This window comes from Macaca fascicularis, chromosome 6 (genome assembly GCF_037993035.2).
Source record: "Macaca fascicularis isolate 582-1 chromosome 6, T2T-MFA8v1.1".
Classification (NCBI taxonomy): domain Eukaryota; kingdom Metazoa; phylum Chordata; class Mammalia; order Primates; family Cercopithecidae; genus Macaca; species Macaca fascicularis.
In genome coordinates, this window is record NC_088380.1 from 22795952 (window position 1) to 22812746 (window position 16795).

General features: G+C 34.1%; 1 protein-coding gene across 9 annotated transcripts in view; it reads right to left on the minus strand.

Moving 5' to 3' along the window:
• The window catches only part of CDH12 (cadherin 12), a 1136530-nt gene that overhangs the window by 475913 nt on the left and 643822 nt on the right, over positions 1-16795 (minus strand). For 4 of the 9 annotated variants that reach the window (XM_045393558.3, XM_005556622.5, XM_015451240.4 and 1 more), the window contains exon 1: positions 225-523. The exons of the other annotated variants lie outside the window; for them this stretch is intronic. The gene's annotated coding sequence lies outside the window, so the exon portion shown is untranslated. Of the gene's footprint in view, positions 1-224; positions 524-16795 lie in introns of those variants that run through there. 9 annotated transcript variants of the gene reach the window in all.

Below are 16795 nucleotides of genomic sequence, written 5' to 3' on the forward strand. Positions count from 1 at the left end.
GTAGTTTTCCAAACGGCATTTTCAATTAGCATTACACTTGCAAAAAATGTTTGCATTGTACAATTAACCAGAGTAACGTAGGAGAGTACAATATTACATCTAACCGAATCATCTCTTTGATTATCTGTTGGAATACTGATTTATTAAAACAAAAACAAGCAAGCATATGAGAGGATCCAAAATATCAAACAACTTTTTAAACGTAGTTATGTGCCGTTACCAACCTGCTGGTCCCCATCCGTCATCCGCTCTTTCTGCCACTGACCACCTTCTCAGCACTTCCTCATCAAGTTCCTAGTTCCCTGAAGAGATCTAATTCTCTGGAAAAGGTCACATAACTGAATGCCAAATCCCCAAATGGTTAATTTTTGACAGCTCTCACTTTTGCAGGAGAAAATTATGCAAATAACATAAAAAGAACAGATGAAAAAAGTCATTTGCATGTCTTGAGGGTGAGAAAATTCTCATTGCCAGAGAGAAAGCTGACGACTGTCCTCTCACAATGATCCTGAGTGATATGTTCAGCACTTCTGTTTTTTTCCAAGTAGGTCTCACTTGGGACATATGGCATTCCCTTGATGTGTGTGTGTGTGTGTGGGGGTGGGTGCGTGTGCTTGCGTGTGTGAGAGAGGGGAAGAGAGAGAGCTATATCTACATTGTGATATTTATATATATATCTCTGAGAAAACCCTCAAATTTCAGTAGGCGAATGCACTAAGCATAAATAATAGAGAATCCGTTTGCCTTATACATTCCCAAATATATTTTTAAAGTATCTCATTAAAATACAAGCTCTTGGTGAAACTTTTCGGACAAAGTAAAACTTCAGGGTAACTGAGTTGCTGTTACTAAGGCAGGTATTCATCCTACTCTGAAAACGGAGATGGCCCTGAAGAAGCCCCAGGAGGAGGTGGGGCTGTAACCTCCCATGCAGAGGTCTCTTGCTCCCTCAGCTGGTGGAGGGTGACAGCTGAATGTGAAGAAACCCAGTCAACCACTTCAGGAGAAGGAGTACAATTTTTGCTGCTATTAAGCAGGAAACCCATTATCCAATTTTAGACTGGCATGAGAGTGTTACAGTAGAAAAGAGGCTGCTTAAATCGAAGTAAATGCACCTTGAGCATAAATTGTAAAAATAAGAAAATGTAACTGCTAATTTCTCCTGAGAGGGTCCCAACTAGTCTTTAACACAGTACTTGTAAATAACAGTGGGGTAGAATCCAGGGCTCTAATGTGTAGTTGGTCATGCAATTAAAGCACTCCGTCTCTCATATTGGCCTAAGTCCCATTCTGAGGATCTTAAATAGTGAACTATTTGAAAAACTTATTAAAACATTAAGACAGGGCTTATTTTTCTGAACCCTGCCAACCTGCAATCATCATCACCAACTAAAACAGGTACACACAAAACTTTGTGCCATAGTAGATCGGTGCTATCTGGAAACTCCAACTCTGTGAGGTTGCACTGATGACACTTCCAAATAATCAGTCTCTCTTTTCTCATAAAATCCAGGGGTCTTTCAAATCTCTGAATGGTTTCCAAAGAGAGTACAATGACTCTTCAGTAGTTTTTTTTTTTTTTTTTTTTTAACCTATGTTGGAGCACTAATTGATTTTATGTGAAACTACACACACGAAGAACAAAGCAAAATAAGACCATTTTGTTGGAGGAGAGAGGGGAGACTAGTCACATGAAAATAACGGGTACTGTCTATGACATGCTTGCTATGAGGCAGGTGACTGGCATGCACTTCAGCTGTAGCTATCCATGAATGCCTTAATCCAATTCGGTTAAGCAGGCATTATAATATTTTATTTTTTAATTAATTAAGTTAGGGCTCGGAGAAGTTAACCAAATTTACCAAAGTTGCATAGCCAGTACAGAATAAATCCCACAACTAAAATTCAGGTTACTGTAACTATAAAGTTAACAAATATTTGGAAGTTCCCAAATGTTAAAACTGATCAAAACCTCTACTTCCAACAGAATGGGCAAATTGCCTAGTTTTTATGACTCACAAAAATCATTTTTGCATATTTAAAAACCATTTTATAACTAATAAAGTATTGTATTGCAACAGTTCTGCTATTAAAAGTTATGTATGATTTAGCAGAAAAATAAAATTCACAAAAAATCTTTAGGCTAAAAAATAGATTCAATCCAGAGCTTCCAAATAAATAATTCCATTAGCACAAATTACTCAATTTCAAATTTTTAAAAATCCCTTCTGCAATTCATTTGCTCTCCCACTCAAATACAATAATTATTGCTTTTTAAAACAAGAAAATAGCTCCACTCTAAGTATATGAATATCTCAAGAATATTCACAAAAATATATTAGGCCAAAATTATGATGATTTTTACTATCCTAGTTCTCCAAGTGGCATAATGTAATAGCAAAACTCAAATGTACTATGGAGCTAAAATGTTTATCTCTGGTTTGTTCATGCTTTGTCTACAGGTTTCTTAAAAGTCACATGAATCCCATCGTTTCATATGGTTCTTTGAAATTCTCAGACACATCCATAACTTTACAGAGAAGCATTGTGACCACTCTTTTAAGATGTTTAATAAACGTTCCATCTAAAAATAAATGATGATAACACAAACTAACGCAACATTTAAACTTTGCCAAGAACTTATTCTCTCATTTGATTCTTATGGGAATCCTGTGAAATAGGTTACTCTCAGTATTTTTCTCATATTTTAGTGATGAGAAATAAAAAGAGTAAGTGATTATCCTTTGGTGTTCGATAGTGGAAAACCTAATGTCTTCCTTTTCAGATAAGTCCTATTGCTCCCCACTATGTCGAACAAATATGTTTATCTGAGTCATCTTGTTGGCAAAAAGGATCTTAAGTGGATATATAAACAGAAGTCACTCTTTCTTCATTTACTTAGGTTTGTCCCAAACAGTGTAAATTGTGATTGTGATTTACTGAAGAAAAAATGCCTCTGAGCTGAGAGGGAACTTGTGATTTATATATACTGGAATAACAACCCTTAGATTTCCTACAGACTTTTCCTGATCTTGGCTATTATTATTTAAATTTGGGATATATGAAGATATTTTCCAAATATTAGTCTTATGATTCTTACACAAATAGAATCTTGCTTCTGTATACAAATGTAGATTCAGCTGTTACCTCCCTACCACTGTTTGTGGTGGTTTATCAGAACAGATCTTGAAAAATTACCATTATTTAAAATATATATAAATATATATACATAAATAAGCCACCTAACTAATAACAAATTGATCTTGCAGCAGCAACATCAAGCTAATACTATCACACAGAGGTTTGCTGAATGCTAACAGATTCTCATGTATTATACATATTTCTGCTTATGTCTAAATCATGGAGGCTGAATGACTAAATTCACCAGCCTTCAAGAGAAAATTTTATTTTTGATTCCAGTTTCACGCACATATACTCACGAGTTTAAAATATGATGAAATTTTAGAAAAAAGAAAGCTAAACTGGATATCAAAAAACTTAGACCATAGTCAAAATTCTAGCAGTAAGTAGCTTTCTAACCCAAAGACATTTAAAAAGCTTTTATTTAATAATTTCATTGGAAAATTTGAGGAAATTAAACTACATTATCTCTAGGATTTCAGTCAGTTATGAAAATACATTATCTATTTGACTAATAATTTGTGATGTTATTTCTACCTAATTCAGAAATGATCAAGCAATTAAGAAGGAATTATTGTCTGCAAATACATGTTTTCTCCCTTCTCACACCCTTCAGTGTCCCAAACAATTTATTTTGTACTATAAATAACATTATAACAAGGATGTGTTGATTTCATAGTTCAAGTAATTAAAAAATCAGCCAGAAGTTATTGATTTGAAATTGTACATGGAGTAGATAAAAAAAAAAATTGCTAAGGTCAGGAATATCCTTTAAATGTTTTAAAATAATTGTAATGTGTTTCTTTAAAAGGTCATGGCTGTTTTATTGCAACTAGAATGGATGTTAGCCATCCTCTTTATTGTCCTGATCGGTAAAATTAAAATAAAGGTAATTTAATTAAAATGATTGAGAGTTATCTTAAAAGTGGAGAGCATAAAGAATGGACATATAATATTAATATATTTTGTGTTTTTAAAAGCACATTTCCAATTTCGTAGGCAATTATTTTAAAATAACAAAAAAGCACAGTGCATAATTAAAAGAAAAGAAATGGCTTTTGTAGACATAATTGCTTTGCATTTTAGACCTTTCTTACTAGCTCTGATTTACTCTGTTTTGTGTCTTTCAGGTATGACTATGAAGTTCAAGTAAAATTAAATGAATAAGATGTAAAATTTTAAGAATATTAAACTCAATTTCTATTAAATTCACTAAAAGACACTAAAAATTAGTAATGACTAGAATTATGCATATAAATCCCAAACCAAACACATTTTTAGCAATGATTTTAAAATGCCATTAAACAAATGGACATATAAAATAATATTAATGAATAATATTGCTCAATGGAAAAAAATGTTTATTTCCTTACTGAGTAGATAGTTTTACCCTTTTGGAGAGTCAGAAAGGCAGTGGTAGGGTAGAGTGGAATGTGGAAAGATCTGGAAGCACTAATAGGAGAACTAGTATCAGATGAATTTCCTGTTCACAAAAAAAATTTTGGATGATGAAAATTCTCATTTAGATTTTCTTATTAATAACTATTTAGCTATATATTTAATTATTTAACAAGTTATTTCTACACTAAATACCTATTAGAATAGTTAAAATCAAAAAGAAAAAAAAAACTCTCATTACGTCAAGTATCGACAATGATGTGAAAAACCTATATCCCCCATACACTGTTCATGGGAATATAAAAGGATGCAATCACTCTAAAATACATTGTGGTAGTTTTTCAAAAAGTTAAACGTATGCCTATCGTGTGATGCAGCCATCTCATTCTGAAGTATTCACTCCGAAGAAAAAGAAACATATTTCCATTCAAACAATTAGGCACAAATGACTGCTTAGTCACAATGGCTCCAAACTGGGGAAAAAAATGTCCATCAACAGGTGAGTGAATAAACTGGTACATTCATAGAATGGAATACTTCTTGGCAATCAAAAGTAGCCAACTAGTAGTGCACTCAACAACTGGACCACAAAATGGTTATGCTGATATAAAACAAGCCAAAAACAAATACATTACTAATATATAATTACATTTCTGTAGAATTTAAAAATATGGGAATTTATCTGTAATGACAGAAAACAGGTAAGTGCTTCGAGGTGAATGAAGTTGGAATTAGAAATTGCAGAGGTCACAAGAAAATCCTTGGGACAATGGAAATGTTCAGTATCTTGATTATGATGGTGGCTTCACAGGTGTATATATGTGTCAAAACCCATCTAATTTGCACTTTAAATATGTGCAGATCATTGTATTTAAATTATGCCTCAATAAAGTTGCACCAAACCCTCCCATCTTCCTCATTTCTTAAAAAAAAAAAAACAGAATCACAACTAAATTGTTAATAACATATTATATTCATAATAACAATCTATATGCCTTAAATTCTGATTTCTATTTTCTAAAAAAACCACATTGCAGATGGAATAAAATTACCTACTTTATATTTCTAACAGTTTCTTAAATTGTATAGAGCATTTCCCATTCAATCATATTTTAAGACAACTTTAAACTTAATGTCCTAGTATCTATCCATATAATAGTTCAGTAAAATTTTATATAGGGAAATAAAGTGCCATTTCAAATCAAACAATGATGGCTGTGAAATGCTTAATTACTTTTTGACACACATATATCACTGTCCATTTGTTCTTAACTTCTCCATAATGTGTATGGAAATACTACTCTAGCCTATCTTCAGCATCTATGACACTGCAGGTGACAGTAAATTATGAAAAATTATGGGGCTTTCTCAACCTCTAAATGCATTTGACAGGCATTAAGATGAAAATACCTTCTATAACATCATAAAGATCATATTGTTACAGAGTGGCTCTAAACGGATCTTCCTCTTCTTATTATTTACTTATTTATGAAATTGAACTTTTTCTTTGGATTTCACAGTGACTCTATTAACCTCTGAATACCATGCTTCATTCTCCTCTCAGTTATACTGACTGTAATACCCAGTTTCCTCTCATGTCAGCTTGCTTTTTTCCACTCTCTGCAAAAGTCGATAATTTGCTGCCACATCATAAGGAATAGGTGACTGCTATCTGCCTTGCTGATTTTATTTCCCTTTTAAAAATAATTTATTATTATTATTATTATTATTATTATTTTTTTTTTTTTTTTGAGACGGAGTCTTGCTCTGTCACCCAGGCTGGAGTGCAGTGGCCGGATCTCAACTCACTGCAAGCTCCGCCTCCCGGGTTTACGCCATTCTCCTGCCTCAGCCTCCCGAGTAGCTGGGACTACAGGCGCCCGCCACCTCGCCCGGCTAGTTTTTTTTTTTTTTTTGTATTTTTTAGTAGAGACGGGGTTTCACCGTGTTAGCCGGGATGGTCTCTCGATCTCCTGACCTCGTGATCCGCCCGTCTCGACCTCCCAAAGTGCTGGGATTACAGGCTTGAGCCACCGCGCCCGGCCAAAATAATTTAAACTCTCTGCAGTAATACAGGGTTTTAACATACACCAGACTGTTGGTGAGCAGTGTGAAATAACACCTTTACTACCTTATGTACATCAAATGTATAGATTCCAGTTTTTGTAATAATGGTAAAATAATGGTAAAAATATCAGAGATTTGGGTAGTTCACTGTCTAGGATTGCAACAACACACCAACAAAGGTCTTCTATGAATCCTTGGGCTAGGTGCTTCACATTTGCTTGAGTTTTCTCAGATGAAAAAAGGTGATAAAATAGTATGAAATGAATTAGTGCAGATGGAGTAATAAGATTAAATGAGTTAGTGGATACACAACACTAAGAAGGTAACTCACAAATGAGCTACCAGCTATAATTATACCAGCTATAATTTTTAGTTAAAATGGACAATATATAAACTATGTTTACCCCCAAATAAAACTTTATTTTAATTGTAATGATTATGTCCAATGGGATGCAGGCTTACCATATATCATCATTGTTTATATCATGAATCCATGAGGATGTTTCTACTGCAAATGTAAAAAATGATACTGTATGTTTTTAGAAGGAATGTTAAAAATATAATAACAAAGTGCTGATGGACATATATAGTGCTATATCTCAGGAGAGCAACATTGACATTTGTAATACAATGGCAAGTGTTTATGCATGCATATGTGTGTGTGCATGTACATAAATTGCATAAATTGGGTGATTCTACAGATGTTATTGAGAAAATATTGTGCATTGCATCATTGTTAATAATAGTGAGAAACTGAAAACACTAATGCATTTTATTGATTAGACATAAGTATGAAAGCCCCATAAACCAATGCATCCATCAACATATTTTAGAAATATATTTTTGACATATAAAAGTTTTCACATTATTTTTATAAAAAAAGGAGATTACATTCCAACATAAGCCTGTTTATAATACACATTTTTAAAGGAAGATTATTCATCGTGAGAAACTAAATTTTTTTTTCTTGATTGGCATTATCATTTTGGTGGTTGAGTCATCATTTCTTCCTTATTTATAAGAAGTGTAAGCTTGAGAAAATGAATAGAAGGGATAATCTTTCTTTAATTTATCTCTTCTAATTCCAATGCCTTTCTGCTTTGTATATATGTTTATATATATGAAGGAAGAGGAGGATACAATGTAGATAACTACATAAAATTCAGGTTTAAATATTGTAAATTAAAAAGATACATGACTTCATTCAAAGTGGATATTGATTCCCTCACAGATGAATTTCAAATGTCATTGGTGGTTGCATGAACAGAAATAGTGCAGTACCAATGCCTTAGGGCTGACCAGTGACATGAGCTGTATTCTCATTCCCACTTCATCCTTTCAATCAAAGATGGGTACAGACCAAGAAAACTGATTGCAATCCCAGAGAGAAACAGGACATCTACTGTATAGAATTATGGCTCTGAGAAGATACCTTAGTCAAATATATATATATACACACGCACACACACACACACACGTGTATATATACATACATGTAATACATACATGTGTATATGTATATATTATACATACACATATACATGTATACATGTATACATAGTGCATATATAATATATACACACACACATACACATACACATATTTTACTGCTGGGCAAAATGCCTCCCATGCTTTTGTATGATCTGCTTTTTACTGTTCAATGTATTTAGAGGGTCTTTGTATTAAAGGGATTGAATCTGGCATTCACGTTGGGCTTTGGAGTAGAAATAGACAAAAGGATTATTTTATTTTGTTTAGCTTTTAATCTGTGTATTCAAAATTTTACTACAAAATTTCAAATACAAAAACTAGAGGAAACAGTATTAATAGACACGTACGTTCTCGTCACCCAACTTCATCATTTAGCTATTCTTGGCCAGTTGTGGTTCGTCTATATTCTCTCACTTTGTCCACTGACCTTCCCTTAGATAATTTTGAAGCAGGTCCTAGACATTGTATTATTCTATCTGTAAATGTGTCAGTGTTGTATAAATGATAAAGATAAAAACTGATTTCTTTCTTCTTTTATGAAACATATCCACAATATCTTTATCACATGATGTTTTATTTTGCTTTGACCCTAAGTGACTTAATGGCACGTACCTTGAGAATTTAGTCTTGTAGAATCTACTAGATTTATGAACTTGGGCTGCTTTCACGCTCCCGCTAGTAATATAAAATGTTGATATTATTTTATTGCAGACTTCACAAAGAGGTTAGCTGGCCAATAACATCTTAAATTGATTCCAGCAGCTGCTACCCCCATCCCCCATGTCCTATTGATGGTGGTCAAGAACAACATCTAAAGATATATTATTTATTGTAAAGCTTTAATAATTGATAATGTCACTCATTTGATCAAAAGAAACTTCAATAGTCCCCAGTTGCTTATTGGATAAAAATGTAAATTTCTTGTATATAATTCAAAATTCTCCTTGATCTGCCTGTAAAGTGATTTCCTACAATTTCAAAGATGAAAGCTGGTCTTTTTACTTTAATTGTTATCAGAATATAATTTTTCAGTCTCTCAGTTTTTATTCCTGAGGCTTGCCTGACTTCTTCCCAAACTCCAACATGTGTTTAAGTACAAGGACCTATACTATTTGATGGCTCTAACAATGTTTAATGTATAAATACTGGATATAAAATAGTCACTTAGTAAATACTAGCTGAGTAAATGGTATAGTGCCCTATTGAATAAAGTATTGGCTTTCTATAAATGACAGGTGTTTCTCTGCTTCATCATTTTACTATTCTGTTTAAAAGCAGCACAGAAAAAAAAAATCTTTGGGGAATTGGATTTCCAGATGCTTCTGCTCTGCTTAGGAATATGAAAAGCTATCACAATTTACCACACCAGAACTATTTTCATTTAGTAAAATTCTCTCAAAGGAGCTACAAAGCAAGGACCATTTATCTTTATCTCATGGAATTATGTTTCTTCTCTAAAGACCAAGAATTAGGTTCTTGATTTCTGGCAGAAAACACTAGTCAGTTTGAGGTGCCTTTTGATGTTGCCGTATTTTATAATGACAAGCCAACTTTTCAATTTAATTGAATGCTTTTCAATCTCACTGAATTTGTACTCTTCTTCACTTAATGAGATTTTTTTTGTTTTCTAAAATTGTTACTTTTTTACACATTCTAAACTCAGTTATGGATATGAAAATATCAAAATCATATATTTTAATAAACATTTCTCGACAAAATTAATATTTCATAATTTATATATTCATTTATAATTAAAGCATATAATTTATTATATTAATGACAGGACAAACATACTTTCAGTTTGTTGTAGGATGATGGATTGTGGTAAAACTAAGTTGCTATACTCTGCTTTTACTAGCTTTAAGAAAAAAATAGATAATTAAGGAACTCACTGTAAAGCAAGATGAGTTAGTAATAATTTAAATGCATAAAAATTCCAGTAAGAACAAGAGTAACCCTTTGTAACTAATATGAAGTAGTTCTAATTATTCAAGAATTATTACAGTGCAAACTTTTGTTTCATCTCCAATATTTATATTTAATATGAATATTTTTTTTCTGATGAACGTGGATTGCTTTTAAAGGAGCAACTTGAGAGAAAAATTCAAGCTGTTCTGAATTGAAGGTTGACATATCATTATATGGATGTCTTAGCTAAGGTTCTCTATAAAGACTGCCCTCAGAATCATCTACTTAGTTCAGTGTATTTTAGAAGAGTTAGGGAAATAGGCTGCTTCGAAGCAACAGATGTGTTAAAGTGCTGATGTTCTGGGGATTCATCCTTAATGCTAGGCAGGTCTGCAGTTTGGTAGCAAGCATGAATGACTCAGGGACACAAATGAATCCTGAAGCTGGCTGAAGTCAAGGAGTCTGTTAAGTTGCTCTATAATGAGAGGTGGCATAATCTCTTGGGCATATAGAAGACATCAAGAAAAATCAGGTTGATCACAGCCTAAGAAAAAGATGTGTTTGATTTAGTCTAAAAGGGTCAACCTTATCAGGAATTTTTGCTGGTTTGGTTCGCAGATGATACAAGCCTAGGAAGGGGCTGAACCATTAAGTCACTGACCTAATCGATGATGGGAACGTCTGGTAAAAATATTTTACGGTTAAGTTTTACATTAGACACCCCCACTGTTGCTGTTATACAAGTGAGATTTACAAAATGCATACAGGACTTGGGGCATTCTTATGACAGGAGACCAGTTCTAATCTAGAGGAAGATTGGTCCACCTAAGCCTCCATGCAGTTGCTCCTCAGCATTCTCAGAATATTGGCGAGCAGATTAAGCCAGAAGATGGCAGCCTCATTAGTGTAGGAGAGGACTGTGAAAAGCTGCTGTACCTATAATAGCTGGGCCGAGAGACAATATCCTGGTGATAAACAACATGGTGCCCAACGAATAGAGCATGGTCAGGGTTGAGTATTATCAAGGCAATTGAGCCACAAAGAAGGTTAATCCCATAAGAAAGCCGTTCTAGAAGAAACCAGGCATTGTCAGAAAATGTATCACTGTCACTGAGCAATAGAGGCAGATTTCCAGAAGAGAGGCAGGTAGGAAATAATTTGGGACACAGGGATCCTGCCAACAGCTACTTAGCAGAGCCTTAATTCTTGTACACCAGTGAGTAATAGAAAGTTTTCTAGGTAGAGTAACCTTAATTATCTTAGGGCAATTTTCCTTAAATTAAGTGTTAGGGAGTGGCTTATCTGGAACAGAAAACCAGCAATTCCTCTAGATCCTGCTCTTTGAAGTCAAGTCGTACAGGTACTTATTCCATAATATGTTCTTTTTATACTGTTATGTACTTTTCAAAGAGATTTTGCACAAATTATTTCCTTTGAGAATGGAAGCACTACTTAAGGTGAGAAAAATCATATTATGTCCATTTTATTGACAAAGAAATTGAGGCTAACATAAATTATGATATGAACAAACACAAATTCTGACATCAGGCAGAAAAGAAGCAGGTGCATCCTTCATGAGGTCACTTGGGTCATAATTTTAAAAATGATAAACGGATCCCCCATTGTTCTGTTCTTTTGTTATAGATGTTGAGAAACTTTAGTCTTAAAGGATGAGGTAAAAATGTTTTAGAATTTGAGGCAAAAAGGCAGAATTGAGGATACTATGTACGTACTTATCTAGTTTTTAAAAATGTAACTATTAAAATATGTAACATCTTTGTGAGTCATACAAAAACAGGCAAACGGTCATATTTGACCCGTGGGCCACAATTTATCAACTCTGACCTATAGCAGTACTGACTTGAGTCAGTTGTCTGCAATATCAATTAAATTTAACAGTGATTAGTTGAATAGTACATTTCTTTTGCTCAATTAAATTGCATTTTGTGTATAAAAAACTTGCATAAGTTTTGATTTACACATAAAAAGTAGTATAACAAAGCATAAATATTTTATTTATAAAATATTATATTATATATATAATAGTATAAAACATTTTCCCAAAACTGTATCTCTAAACTTTATATATATTAATGTATTTATTTCAGTTAAATATCTGTCAAATGCAAACCCTTTCAAAAAGAACTTTACCATGACTCACAGTAAAATTGATTTATATTTAAGCATTTTTTTCTCCATAGCTAAAATTTGTGGGTTGAAATAATGCCATAATATATCTTATAGTTTTTCCAAAAATCGACCAAGGCCACTCAGATAACTGAAATCTTTACCATAATGATTCGGTTGCACCCTCTGTCTGTGATATTCCCAGACAATGATGACTTTGTGACAATTTTAGTGATTATATTTTCTTAGAATGATGTAGAAAGGATGCTAAGATTATAAATATACATTAGAATAGCTCATTAACATGTGTTTTCCTCAGAAAGAATTGGGCCTAAGCATGTAAGCTTTGGAAAAATGTTTTGTATTCAAATATATAAGGAAATAAGTCATTTTGTGCTTCCCAATTTTCCAGGCTTTCATAGTCTCCCTGGATAAATGATGAATTGAAGACAATGTCAGCAATTATTGCTAATACAACTGAAATGACATTAAAAATCACAAAAATGGTTAGAACTTTGCCACAAGCTTTGAATATTTTTTATTTTGAAAATTTTAAGACAATCCTACTGTTTTTCAGAGAAAAGTTTATTGATGAAACATTTTTGTAGATAAATGGATAACCTTTTCTTTCTTCTCTTATTTGAACTCTTCCAAATTACCTAGGGAAAAGAAAGTGTCAATTTGTCATGTTTTGGTTATGATATGTGAATTGCAGTGATCTTTGGGAAGGCTTGAATTTAGGGTCCATATGAAAAACAACAGATTCACCCTAAGAATCAGGCCAACCATAAAAGTTTGCCAAATTAATAGGCATTTCCTGTCCATATCATAACACATTCGAGGTCTTTTTTCTGAATGTCGGTGAATACCGCATTAACTAGAAAGAATAGGCAAGAATGTAACACCTTGTGTTTGACCTGAAACTATTTTACTTCCCTGATTCTCAGTACCAATAAATAGCTCTAGATGAAGTATGTGTTGACTTTGGATTGACAGCAATGTTAAAATGAGGTTATAAAATACGTAGGGATAATGTCACTTGTGCTATTAGTGTCTAACCATTTTGCTCTTCAAATGAAAATATGTAAATGAATGATCATTTCTAAAATATCATGACAGTGGGGTCATCTGCAATGCTACCAAGAACTTGCTTATATTCCATCTGGATGTATCTAACACTTGAACATACCTAATTGATTAATCAATCAATGGAAAAAAAGGAAGTGCTGGCTCTGATAGACTGTGATATATTGACACTAGAAAGAAAGGAAATTCTTTTGTTTGTTGGTTCAAAAAACCAAATTGGCTGGGCATGGTGGTTCATGCCTGTCATCCCAGCACTTTGGGAGGCCAAGGTAGGTGAATCACCTGAGGTCATGAGTTCAAGACCAGCCTGGCCAACATAGTGAAACCCTGTCTCTACTAAAAATATGAAATTTAGCTGGGCATGGTGGCACACACCTGTAGTCCCAACTACTTAGGAGGCTGAAGCAGGAGGATAGCTTAAACCCAGGAGGCAGAGGTTGCAGTGAGCCAAGATTGTGCCACTGCACTCCAGCATGGGAGAGAGAATGAAATTCCATCTCAAAACAACAACAACAACAACAACAACAAACTGGTCATGATTGTTTATGGGTCAACTGGGCTACCAAGAGTCCCAAGCTATGTAATCAAACATTAATCTAGATTTTGCTGTGAAAGTGTTCTACAGATGTGATTGAAGTCTATAATGAGTTAGCTATACATAAAGAAGATTATCCTAGATAAATAGGTGGGCTCAATTCAATCAGTTGAAAGGCTTTAAGAGTAGAGCTGAGGCTTCCTTGAATAAAAAGAAATTCTGCCTGGAGACAGCAGCTTCAGCTGGTGCCCCCAAGTCCTGACCTGCCCTTTCTGGTGGTCTGCCCTACAAATGCTAGACTTGGCTAGCCAGCCCCTACATTTCCATAGGCCAATACCTGGCAATATCTATCTATCCATCCATCTATCTATCTATCTATCTATCTATCTATCTATCTATCTATCTATCTGTCTGTCTGTCTGTCTGTCTGTCTGTCTGTCTGTCTATCTATCTATCTATCTATCTATCTATCTATCTATCTATCTACCTATCTATCTATTCCCACTGGGTCTTTTTCTCTGGGCAATCCCAACTGAGACACCTAGACACTCACTTGATTAAAGATTTAAGAAAACTTTCTGCAAAATTCCCAAAGGGAAAGTGAATCATTTATAATGTTAATAATAATGCACAGTGGTTGGCCTCCAACAATAACAAAAACAACAACCACATCAGCAGCAGAAGCAGCAACAACAACAACAACAACAAAAGCTAAACATCTGGGGATCAGGAGCATAATATGAAACAGAATATGGAATAACACCATGAGACATAGAGTATCCATGATCTTCTGTCTGGAAAAAAAGAGGCTTGACACCACCTTTAGCTACTTTCCCACAGTCTTCTCTTTTCTTTTTTTTTTTAACATTAATGTAGAAGTTCAAGAGTTTTCACGACTGAGTAGAGCAGCATGAAATACAAGTGTAAAGATATACTCTGCAAGGGCGGACCTCTCTATTCTCGGTATCCTACTCCCATCTGTGTTTGTGGGAGGCAGAATCCTAAGATGATCCCAATGACCCTCCCCCTTGGATAATAGCAGAGGAATTTTTGCAGATGTAATTAAGGTTATGGTTGATTATAAGCAGTGAGATTATCCTAGTAGTCCTAATTTAATTTAATGCATCTTATAAAAGCAGTGTTTTCTCCAGCTGGGGGCAGATGAGCAAGTCAAAGATTTGAAACAAGAGGAGATGCCACTGGCTTAAAGATGGATGTTGAGGGGAAAGGACCAGAGAGTAACCTGGTACTATCTGATAGAGACTCCAAGCTGACAGCAAGCAGGAAAATGTGGACCTCTATCTTATAACCCTAGAAACTTAATTCTGCCGACAACCTGAATAAGCTTGGAAGCTGATTCTTCACTAGAGCTCTGACTTCAATATTTTGATACCCCAATCAAAGAGAAATGTGAGATAACAAATGGGAGCCCCTTTATGCCACAGAGTTTGTAGTAATGTGTTACACAGCATGATAAAATGAACACCGTGTCCACTGTAAGACATCTGAGTTTCTCCAGCATACAGAACACATTTTCTTTCTTGTTGTATCACAGATGTTTAGCATAGTATCCAGCACATCATATATAAATGTATATTGGTTAATTATGTGAATGAAGGGGATGCCACAGAGGGCTTTAATCTCTGTGCTTTCATGGCTTAGAACTGGCCTCTCTCTTCACTGTTTGTTATATGTTGCCTCCATGTAATACATGTAGGACAACGAGTAAGACAGGGTACTCCCAGTTTTTAAGACAATATTTATAGATGATGTTTCAGTAACACTACGTGTATTCTTATTCCATTTTAATTTTTGGCATGTGAAAAACTGTACAAGTTAACATGTCTAGTATAATCAGGACTATGGAAATTATGATAGTATAGAAAGACTTCCTAATTGCATGACACTGGATTATAGAGGAACTAGACAGACACAGAATGGAGTTGTCCAGAAGCCTGGGTGCTCTTGAATTTGTATTAATCCCAATCTAGTAAGTGTTCTACCGTAATGAAGGAGACAAAGTATATATAACTAAGGAAGTAGAAGGGGGTCGCTAGATACTCAGAGATCCTGAGGGTATTGAATCAGATAAATCAATTTTCACAGATAAATAAAGGCTCACGTAAGTTGTCTTTTAAAATAGAAACATGTCAATAATTACTCAAGTTTGAACACTTGACAAATAATTTGGCCAAGAAATTATTTTGTTTGATTGTTTCAGGGCTTTCCCCAGTATTTCTTAAGGTTGATTAATTCACAAATTACTTATAGTGAGAACTTCGAACAGCAGCTACACTTGAAACCTTAACTAGTATAATTTAGATCCCTTGAGAAAATTATCTTGCATGAGAAACAGGGCATCTCAGTGCAAAGACCTTTTCTACAATTATTTATAATATATTCTCTTTCATATGTTCAAAACATTGGGAAACTTCAAAGATATAAAACAAAACCTGTGGAAAGTGTGTGATTCTCTAGTCCTCTGATTGCCTGCATTCACTTCATAATGACCGCAGGAGGCTGTGTCTGGAACAAGAATCCCCTCATCACTTGGAAACAGAGTAATTCCAATGTGGTGACATGGCACACTTGGATATGTTTTCATACGTAATGTGAACGCTTTCGGATTGTCTTAGTTCAGGATGGAGTTCATGTTCATCACAATTCCACACCTGTCACTTCATAGGCAGTGCAGGTTTAGACAGTGCTGGAATTTGCTCAAGTTTCAGCTTTGCTGTTTAGTAACTGCAAACTTGGGATAAGTGATTTCACTTCTCCAAATGTAAGTTTTAAAATTTGTAAACTGAGGATATATCAGTAACTACATTTAGAATATTTATGAAGACAAATTGAGCTAGTTTCAGCAAGGCATTCGAGATAGTACTATTAACACTTATTAATAATGGTACCAATTATTTACTAATATTATTAATAATATAGCTTTACTAATTAGCAATATTATTATAACACATAGACGCAAATATACACACACACACACACACACATATATATATATATATATATTTTTTTTTTTTTGAGACA